General features: G+C 34.5%; 1 long non-coding RNA gene across 1 annotated transcript; it reads left to right on the top strand.

Moving 5' to 3' along the window:
• Positions 1 to 3,958: 3,958 nt before the first annotated feature.
• Positions 3,959 to 4,527, top strand: LOC149183338 (uncharacterized). Its single transcript, XR_016257700.1, has 3 exons — positions 3,959 to 4,045; positions 4,178 to 4,273; positions 4,431 to 4,527. It is a non-coding gene; the product is annotated as an uncharacterized LOC149183338 (long non-coding RNA).
• Positions 4,528 to 10,329: the final 5,802 nt, after the last annotated feature.

Below are 10,329 nucleotides of genomic sequence, written 5' to 3'. Positions count from 1 at the left end.
ATTGAGGATGTTCATCATCTTTTTTTATCTATCTTGCCGCATGCTCCATTTAGTATGGTGTTCTAGATATTTTAGGGATATCGACGCACTGGAATGTGACCTCCTTGGATGCATGCATACAAGATTCGTTCTTAGGATATGTGTCCTTGCGCGCGTTGCCTTTTTTCATTTTCTAAGACATATGGAGATGTAGAAACACAATACTTTATGAGGAATCTCCATTGGATATCAAGAGGACGTGCATTAAGATCATTACTTACTATAATGAATTCAAGACATGGGGTGAAAAAGGGGTCTGCGAGATGTGTACATCTCACAAACATTTGGAGTAGTTTCTATGTGGGCTTCTTTAATGGGGCAACCTGCATTGATAGATGTGGGAGTGGGGCTTATATTGTATATAAATCCTAGCACATATTTTTTTCTTCTTCTTGGAAAGTGGAGTGGGTTCAAATACTTATGCAAAGATTATTGCCCTTCGGGGGGTACTATTTTGTGCAAAGTGGCTTTCAATTGAGAAAATGGGCATTTATGGCGACTCAAAAGTGGTCATAGGTTGGATTCTGAAGCGATCATCTTTTAATCCCCCATTGTTCATTAATTGGTTAATGAGTTGTTGTTGGGTTGTTTTTGTGGACTAACATTTTCTCATATTTATTTAGAGAAAATTAATGACGCGGTTGATGCACTATCAAAGGAGGGGCACTCTAATCAACTAGGGGAGATTTGTTACAAAGCATACTATGACATTTTCCATAAGTCAAGTAAAATTAATATTGCTTAGTCATTCCTAGACTCATAAATATGTTTCTCTTGGTTTTTTGCACATTGTCTTTATTTTGTAAGGATTTTTTGATATGGGGAACCTAATTTGTAATATGTGTAGAGTATTATAATTTATCTCGTTGGGGTGCTTTTTCTATTTTGTGAACTTTGGAAAAAGATAATCATTTTGTCCAATGTTGTACACATGCACAAGAGGTGAAAAAACTATTTTATGGTCATGAGTACTAGTATTGATATGGGGAATATATGGCCATTTGCTATATGTAATAATCTTCTATTAATAGAACATTGTTGGTTTTTCTTCTTGGAAAAAAAAACATGTTTTGATTAATATCAACTAGCAATTTGTTTTAAATGGTCAAACCTATTTTCTTAGTGGATAACTCCTTTTTTCCCCACAGCTAGGTTGATCCTAGGTTGGGCGAGCCCCATTGTTGGATGGAATAATGATTTGCCCACTAGTGGCTTACTATCACTAGGATCGTGCAAAGCTCGGTCGTGAATAACTCCTTTACTCTCTCTTCCATCAATTCATCTTTTTCATTAAGAAAGAGGAGTATATATATAACCCGCAATACCACAATGGCATATACAACCACAAGGACAACTACTATAACCATCACAAAACTGTCTAACATGACAACTACTATAATCATCACAAAATTGTCTGACATGGACCAAAAACAAATATGACAAGAACAACTTTAAGCTTTGTAGAACCTGGACAAAACTGGTGAAAAAGGTTACATACCGAGATAGACTAAGACATTAAACTCTTGATTACAAAAGGAATTGACCATTATAGACAAAATTACACTGATCATAAGCTGACAAAAAGAAAAGAGCATGTTGACATATCAAAAGATTTGAGCCAACTAAAGATCACTTGGGATTTTAACTAATCCCCTCCTCAATAAGTGTATGCCTCTACGTTCTTCAAAGAAAATGAGCCCTTCCTCCACTTGTAGAGCTTTCTTGGACATAGAATCAACATACAGATTCCATTCCCTCATTATACGCTGGAAGGATAGATTATGAAAGAGACCCTTAGGAATTTGAATTCGGTCCATCTAGTGCTTGAGGGAAAGAACCTTTAGTTGCCCCCTCTTGATTAGCCAATCCATCACACACTTTGAATCTCCATAAATTTGAAAGGAGACAATGTTCAAAGATGTTGCAATATATAATAGGGCTTAAACTGTAGTAACATCTCCTAAGGTATTTGAGCTCGAACGAGTATTCATCCAAACCTGAAAAGACATATTGCCAGAGAAAAATATGATGTCACCCCCTCCACATACACCATGCTGATATGCACCATCGAAGAAGCCTACATTTGCGGATAGAGAATTGGGAGGAAAGCATAAAAAATGACCCCGAGAAAGCTTCAAAAACTTGATATAATCAGTGAAGAAACCCATAATATGAGGCATGGTACTAGAGGGCTTCATGGGTCTACCTTCAAAGATATGTTTGTTCTGAATTTTCGAGATGTCCAAAATGATGAAGATGGGTAGGGCTTTATAATTGGATATATTATGTTCCCACTAGATAGGACAATGATCAAGAGCAGACAATGGACCAAGGTCCAGAATATTAACTAACCTGAGGGCTGCAAACAAAGAGCCCTCACAAAATCACATTAAAAAATATGTGATTGACACATTCAGAATCCTTTCAACAAAGTATACATACCACATCTTGTTATACCACCAATTTTCCCTTGGCAAAAAAGAACAAGCTGAGTTTGTTGGAGAATCTAATTCCAACCACCTACTAAGTGTCAAAACCATCCCTCCAAGTGTCCAAGTTCAGTTTGAGTTAGTCAAGTTTAAGTGAGTTTAACTCCAATAATTTATTAATGATGTTTCCAATGTAATCTTATTTAAGTGATTTGTAATACTCCTCTGCTCCACATTTTGTTCTCTTCAATTTTTGTCAGAGTTATAAGCATGACCGGCAGTAATTTGTCCAGATAAGGTGTTCCAAGCCTAGACGATTGAGTCTTCATGCTTTGATAAGATTAAACCAATGAGAATAAGATATGTAGACCGAATTCAAAAGCACATTTCCACCTCCCCATAAAAAACTGCACGAGAGAAATCAGAAAGCATGACATAAACACCTAAGATACTACGCTGAAAGATGAGCTTTGGAGATAATTGATAGAAAGCAGAACCCCCAATAAAGGAATCGATCCCCCATTGCCGACCTTCCACATCAACCATTGATCCAAGGAAAAGAAAAAGAATGTTACAAAACATCAACCATTTGGTGATCAAGGATTGTTTGTTACAAAACATAAACAATACTCATGTAACACGCAACCCTTTGTTGCCAATCGACTTTCTTTGTATGTCCGTCCAAGCTTTCATACAGCCGTCAGCGTTCACCCGTCATTCTAAAGTTGGCGCGCAGTCTGTTGAGCCATCATTGCATCGCACCGTGAATGGTCCGTGATGTCTATTGTGCCAGCTATTCTCGTGCGAAACTTCACCTATCTTTTTACTGCCAGCGCCCTTGGATGGGAGGGGACGGTTATTATGGGATGGAGCCGTTCCCTGCCACTGAAATCTGTATATGGTATTTATTCCATTCATGATTTTAGTAAGAAGAATACCGAAAGTAGAGGCTCGACAGTCGAGATTACAGGAGCAATATTGTCAATGTACGAGAGGGGAATGAGTCAGCTACGGCATATTCGGAAGGATTACTGTTGTTCAGTACTTTTAACAATCCTTAATTGATTTGCTATCTCTATCGCACATTGGGAGGATTTCCAAAATGAAAACATGACCTTTTTGGTTGATGAACCTGTGACTGAAAAGAGGAAAGAGTATGGTTGGTCCGTGACAAATGGTGACGTTTTGTACTCGCTCGGGCTGTATCAAAGGAGGTTGCAGACTCGGGACTCAGAAAAAAACGGGACATTGATTGAGAGCTATCAAAGTCGGAAGAGGGTTCTGTTTAAAATTCACTGAATCTACTCGTACCACCACCGCAGTCCGCGCCTCCGTCTCGACTGACAAAAAGGTTGAGTTGCGTGTAAACAGTACGTTTAAACTTCACTCAAACCCTAAAAGCAGGCAGATCTGCACCGTTGATCCCTTCATAATCAATGGTCGCGTTTGTATTAAAATTTTCACTATCATTCGCCACTCCATTTTTCGACTCCTCGCGTCAGCTACTTTCATCACTATAGCAGTCATGGAATGCAACGTGGAGGGAACTAATTTTCAATGGCTTGAGGATGGTTCAGGTAGTATCTCCATTAGGTATTTGTTGTCATGGTTTCCAACTTTGAATCAGTCAACTGAAATATTCAGTTTCACCATTACTGTGATGGCCTGAGTTTCAAACTCTCGTCGGTATCTTGTTTGTTTTCCTGTAGATGCACTTGGATGCAACTATTCAGGAATCCCAAGCCCAACAATTCCTGAGGGGCAACTACGAGAATTGGGCTGTACCATAAAGTATTCTGTTCACGGTAAAATTTTGCTATTCACGAACAATTTATAACGCATCAATTGTCAGTTAATGGTAGTTAATTAAAGCCCATTGATCGTTGATGGCAAGGAATTTACTGATTGCAAGTATATTGGAAACGAGAACACTGATCTAGATGTGCATTCCTTCTTTGTTAGGAGAGGCTCATTGCCAGATGCTAAGTACCTAGCGAACTTTACAAAGTTCAGATCAATTGCTGAAGCGCAAACAATATCGATATTTTTACCCTCCAGGTAATGCTTGCTTGCTGACTATATGGTTTGAGAAGCATTTCTTATTTTATTCCGTGTATTAGGGAATAATTCTGCAACTTCATAATGGAAACTCCACATCTGATTGCTCTGTTATTTCATAAATACAATTTTCTTTTATGGGGTTTGACATACCCATTTTTCTGCAATCTTCTTTTATAGGGTTTGATACACACATTTTTCTGCTTGCTTTGTTATTCGAAAAACACAATTTTCTTTTATAGGGAATGGTCATGCAACGTAAATTCTGTTTTTTCTTATTTTCTTTTATAGGGAATAATCATGCAATGTAACTTCTGCTTTGTTCTTTGATAAATATTTTTAATGTAAAGGGAGTAATTATCTAGCTCCATAATGTAAAAACAGTGAACAGTGAAAATCAATTAAGTGGGCGTAGATGGCTTTTTATACCATGCGGGCATGGTACTAGTTGTGGAAAGTATACACCATTCGATAAAATCCTTAAAAGTTATTTTACAAGAATGCATGGTAATCGCTCCACTGTTTTAAGAGGCTGCGGGGTGGTACAAACACATTTTTATTTTATAGGGTATAATTATGCAACGTAACTTCTGCTTTGTTCTTTGATAAATATTTTTAATGTATAGGGAGTAATTATGCAGCTCCATAATGTAAAAACAGTGAACAGTGAAAATCAATTAAGTGGGGCTAGATGGCTTTTTATACCATGAGGGCATGGTACTAGTTGTGGAAAGTATACACCATTCGATAAAAGCCTTAAAAGTTATTTTACAAGAATGCATGGTAATCGCTCCACTGTTTTAAGAGGCATGTGGGATTAACAGATATCTATGCCTAAGCTATATCATAATTTACGATCAGTAAATCCATAAAGACAAGACCCACCCATAACCCACTTAAGTAATAGGTCTTACTCATAGCTTTCTTTATATCACTCATAACCCTCTTAATTAAGTAGAAGAGCACAGCTATCACCTTCATTGTAAAGTTATAGTAAGAAAGTTACGTATAATTCCTCCTTTAAATTTTTCATATACATGAAGGGAGTGAATAATGCTTTTACAAGGGAGGCAGTGAATTATGCTTACCTAGGAGTTGTAATATAGATTATCCTAACATTTAGGAAGTAGTTAGAGATATAAAGATAATATATATTTTGAAAAATGATGATTTTTCGAATTGAATTGTTATTAGTAATTTGTTGGTAGGTTTTTTGCTATAAAAAAATATGTAAAAAATATTATTTATTATAGTTGCGTGTTTAGATATATAAAATGAAATTAGAGGTAAATAACTAATTTATTTATGTAATTTTATAATTTATATTATGAAATATGTAAATAAATAACACAATATGTTTATTAATTAGTATTTAATATTTAATGTGTGTTATATAATAAAAAAATAAATGCTTTTTAATTAACTAAACGAAATATAACTAACAACGCTTAATATGTAATTAAATGGATACAAGCCACCCTTGGAAGGGCCCTTGAACTTTTTGTGTTCTCTCACTCTAATCTTAGTAGAGTGAATAAATTCCATGATTTTACACTGCTAAAGTTAGAGTGCTAAAGTCTCTTTTGAGAGATTTTGACACAAGTTTTTCTTGGATTGTGGACAAATGATGTAATATAAATAGTTGAAATGTCTAATGGATAAATGTTATAATATAAATGGCTACGAGTCCCCATACAATAACATTGTTAGAGACCACATAGAAACGGGTTGTAAACCTTATTTTTGAGGTGTTGTCATGATCCACTCACAAGTTGTTAGTGAGAGACAATCCAATTGTTGTATTATAAATTCTTATATTGAGATCAATTTAATGTTTTGAACAATGATGTAAGGCCTTTTCCGCCATTTTCTTATCTTTTCTTGCTCACTTAATTCTTAAAATGGCATCATGACAAGCTTATGAGAGGATGAAAATATTAGAGCATGGTGAAGTTATTAGAAGTGAAGTCTAAGATGATAATGGATGGAATATTCTCTAGGGTAGTAATTCATGAGATAGTAGTGACACTTCTGACACCAATAGAAAGCATATCTATATCACTTTGGATGAGCAATGGAAAAGATGAGGTAACTCTTCATGGTATTTTTTTCCATGGAAGTCTCATAAAATTTCATATGACTTGTTTATTGTTATGCATCTCCTATTAGTATCTTAAGCAAGCACGAGTTTAAAAGTTTCTTGTCCATTAAGACCATTTTGATTTATTATAAATTCTATTTTTGCATTGAATATTAGTTTGGCATCTTCATCCCTGCAAAGACAATGATCACCGGAGAAGCACTAATAACTAGATATTTATCTTTTAATCACGTATATATGGCAATTGAGCCACACAAGTGCTCTTCAATTATTGTGATTTGCTTTTCTCTAGCCATCTAATTTGAATTAGATCCAACTTTTTTTAGCTATCTATGATTTCTCTGGACTCAAGCTTTTGTGATTCAGAATGTTTAGAGAAATGACTCTTTTGTGATTCATAATGTTTAGAGAAATAACTATTCCAGATCAATCACAAGCATATTTTAGGGTCAAAGCGTTTTGAACCAACCAATGTGATTCATCGTGAGGACGAAAAGTTAAAGAGAATTTGATCTAACAAGGTGTAAAAATAGGCAGAAGTCTTGAGAACTAAATGATAACGTCAAAAGTCAAATGAAGAAACCGTTAGAACTAATAAAAATCAAAAGCTTAAGACCCATTGGGAGAAAAATAAAATGATAAAAAAATAGATAAATAGAGAGGAGTCTTCTGAACTAAATGACTCTTTTGTGATTCATAATGTTTAGAGAAATAACTCTTCCAGATCAATCACAAGCATATTTTGGGGTGGAAGCATTTTGAACCAACTAATGTGATTCATCGTCAGGACAAAAAGCTGAAGAGAATATGATCCAATAAGTTGTATATAAATAGGAAGGAGTCTTGAGAACTAGTGATAAAGTCAAAAATCAAATGAAGTAACTATTAGAAGAAAAATAATAAACTAATAAAAATCAAAAGCAAAAAACCCTTGGGAGAAAAATAAAATGATAAAAGAATAAATAAATAGAGATATGATCAAAAGTCAAATGAAGTAGTTGTTAGAAGAAAAATAATAAAATAATAAAAATCAAAAGCTAGAAAAATAAAATGATAATAATCAAAATAAATAATATAACAAGGTAAAAAATTAAACATAATTTTTTAAAATTATATAATAATATTAATTAATATGAAGAGAATGAAGGATAACCTAAACTGCTACAAAATAAAGGGAAGGAATCCAACTGCTACTTATCTTCCACCCCTCGTCCCTGTTGAGATTGCTAACTCGCTTTTCAATTTTCAAAGCTTCCTTGAACTTTTTATGATGGAAGTGATTGATCTCGGTAATGACATGAGACTCCTCAATACATGTGGTGTTTAGTTTTCTTTGCATGCTCAGATAGGGAAAATGAGTGAGACTTATTATATTTGATGTCAGTTGCGTGCTCCTAAATTCTCTGATTAATAGAGCGACCAATCTCTCCAATATAGGGTGACCCACAGGAACATGGGATCAAGTTAACACCTTCTATGTTTGTTTGAAGATTTTGGTTGAGGGTATCTTGAGATTGTTTAGTGTTCAAAAATATCACAAGACTCGTCATCAGGACAAGCGAGCTACAGATAGTGTTAAGCAGTTTAAAAGAGGCATGGACATTATACTTCTTAAGAATGTGACCAATATTGTTTGTGGTTCCCAGAATGAAGGGAAGATGCACACAATTAACATAATTAATGGGCTCCTTCCTGTAGCCATTATTTTTAAAGGCTCGTAGGAGATGGGGTTTTTCTTCTTCCAGGTGATTCTCATCTAATGGTGTTTAGTTCTTTGCATGCTCAGATAGGGAAAATGAGGGAGACTTGTAATATTTAATGTCGATTACGTGCTCCTAAATTCTATGATTAATGGAGCAACCAATCTCTCCAATATAGGGCAACCCATAGGAACATGGGATCAAGTAAACACCTTTTATGTTTGTTTGAAGATTTTTGTGAAGGGTATATTGAGACTGTTTAATGTTCCAAAATACCACAATAGTCATTTATGAGTTAACGTTTTAAGTCTATAACAAGACTCATCATTCGGACAAGCGAGCTACAAATAGTGTTAAGCGGTTTAAAGGAGGCATGGATACTATACTTTTTAAGAATGCGACCTATCTTGTTTTTGGTTCCCCAAATTAAGGGAAGATGCACACAATTAACATATTTAATGGGCTCCTTGTAGCCATTATTTTCAAAGGCTCCTAGGAGATGGGTTTTTTCTTCTTCCAGGTGATTCTCATTTGAAACGGTCCTTAGAGTGCGGGTAGCAAGTGTGTTAAGAACATCAAGTTTTGTGCTAGAAAATGGTGAGAACTTGCATGAAGGAATACATAATCCTAGGAGCGAGGGGGGGTACCAAATTCTTATTAATTCTTTATTATTTGTTATTATTTATATATTTAGTAATAATTTTATTGGTTGTTTTGATTGACGTTGTATACATTATTATTAATTTCCCTTAGATTATTTAGTCTATGAAAATGATGAGAACTTGCATGAATATATTGTTCTATGTGAGTCTTTTTATGAAAAACCTAGCGAGAAATTGAACCATCACCTTTCTTTGAGATAAGAACATCAAGGAAAGGAAGGCTATTATTGACTTCTGTCTCCATTGTGAATTTGATGGAGTTAGATTGATTGTTAAGATGCATAAGGAATAAATCCAACTTGTCATGACCACGAGGCTAGATGATGAAGGTATCATCAACAAACCTCTTACAAAGCTCCGAGTGAAAAGGAGCAGAAGCTAACGCCTTATTTTGAAAGTCTTCCATGAACATGTTTGCAACAATAAAAGAGAGAAGGGAACCCATGACTAAACATGTTTGTTTATAGAATTCACCTTGAAAACTGAAAAATTAGAGTATTAGGATCGGTGATGTGATTAATGACATCCATAACCTCATTAATAGGGATATTTGTATATAGAGAGAAACAATGTCAAAACTGACAAGAATATCACTAGGATCAAGCTGAATATTCCTTGCGTCATTAACAAAAGAGGCAAAGTCTTTAACAAATGAATTTATAAGGCTAACAAGCGGCTTGATGTTATGGGATAAGAAATTAGTAAGAGGGTAAGTGAGCCCACCTATAGTGTTGACTATAGGCCTTAAGGGAGCCCCCTCTTTATGGATTTTTGGGAATCCATAGATCCTAGGAGTGAGGGGGGGGGGGGGGTGCTAAATTCTTATTAATTCCTTATTATTTGTTATTATTTATTTATTTAGTAATAATTTTATTGTTGTTATAATTGACTTTGTATACATTATTATTAATTCCCTTTAGATTATTTAGTCCCATTAATTATTAATATTATTATATAATTAAAAAATTTTATGTTGAATTTTTGAACTTATTATATTATTTATTTTGATTTTTATCATTTTATATTTCTCCCAACGGTACTTTTTTATTTTATTTTCTATTTTTCCTCTAATTGTTACTTCATTTGACTTTTGACCCTATCATTTAGTTCTCAAGACTCATCCCTATTTATTTTGTTTTTTATCATTTTATTTTTCTCTTAACGGTTTTTTGCTTTTGCTTTTTATTATTTTATTAATTTTCTTCTAATGGTTACTTCATTTTACTTTTGACCTTAGTTCTCAAGACTTCTCCCTATTTATACACCTTGTTGGATCATATTCTCTTCATCTTTTTCTTTGGATAATGAGCCACGTTGGTTGGTTCAAAATGCGTCAACCC

The sequence above is a fragment of the Pinus tabuliformis genome, chromosome 3_2 (assembly GCF_031772625.1).
Source record: "Pinus tabuliformis cultivar Carrire ecotype Pingquan chromosome 3_2, CPIR1, whole genome shotgun sequence".
Classification (NCBI taxonomy): Eukaryota; Viridiplantae; Streptophyta; class Pinopsida; order Pinales; family Pinaceae; genus Pinus; species Pinus tabuliformis.
The sequence above is the reverse complement of the archived record's forward strand: the minus strand, read 5'-3'. Positions and strand labels throughout refer to the sequence as shown.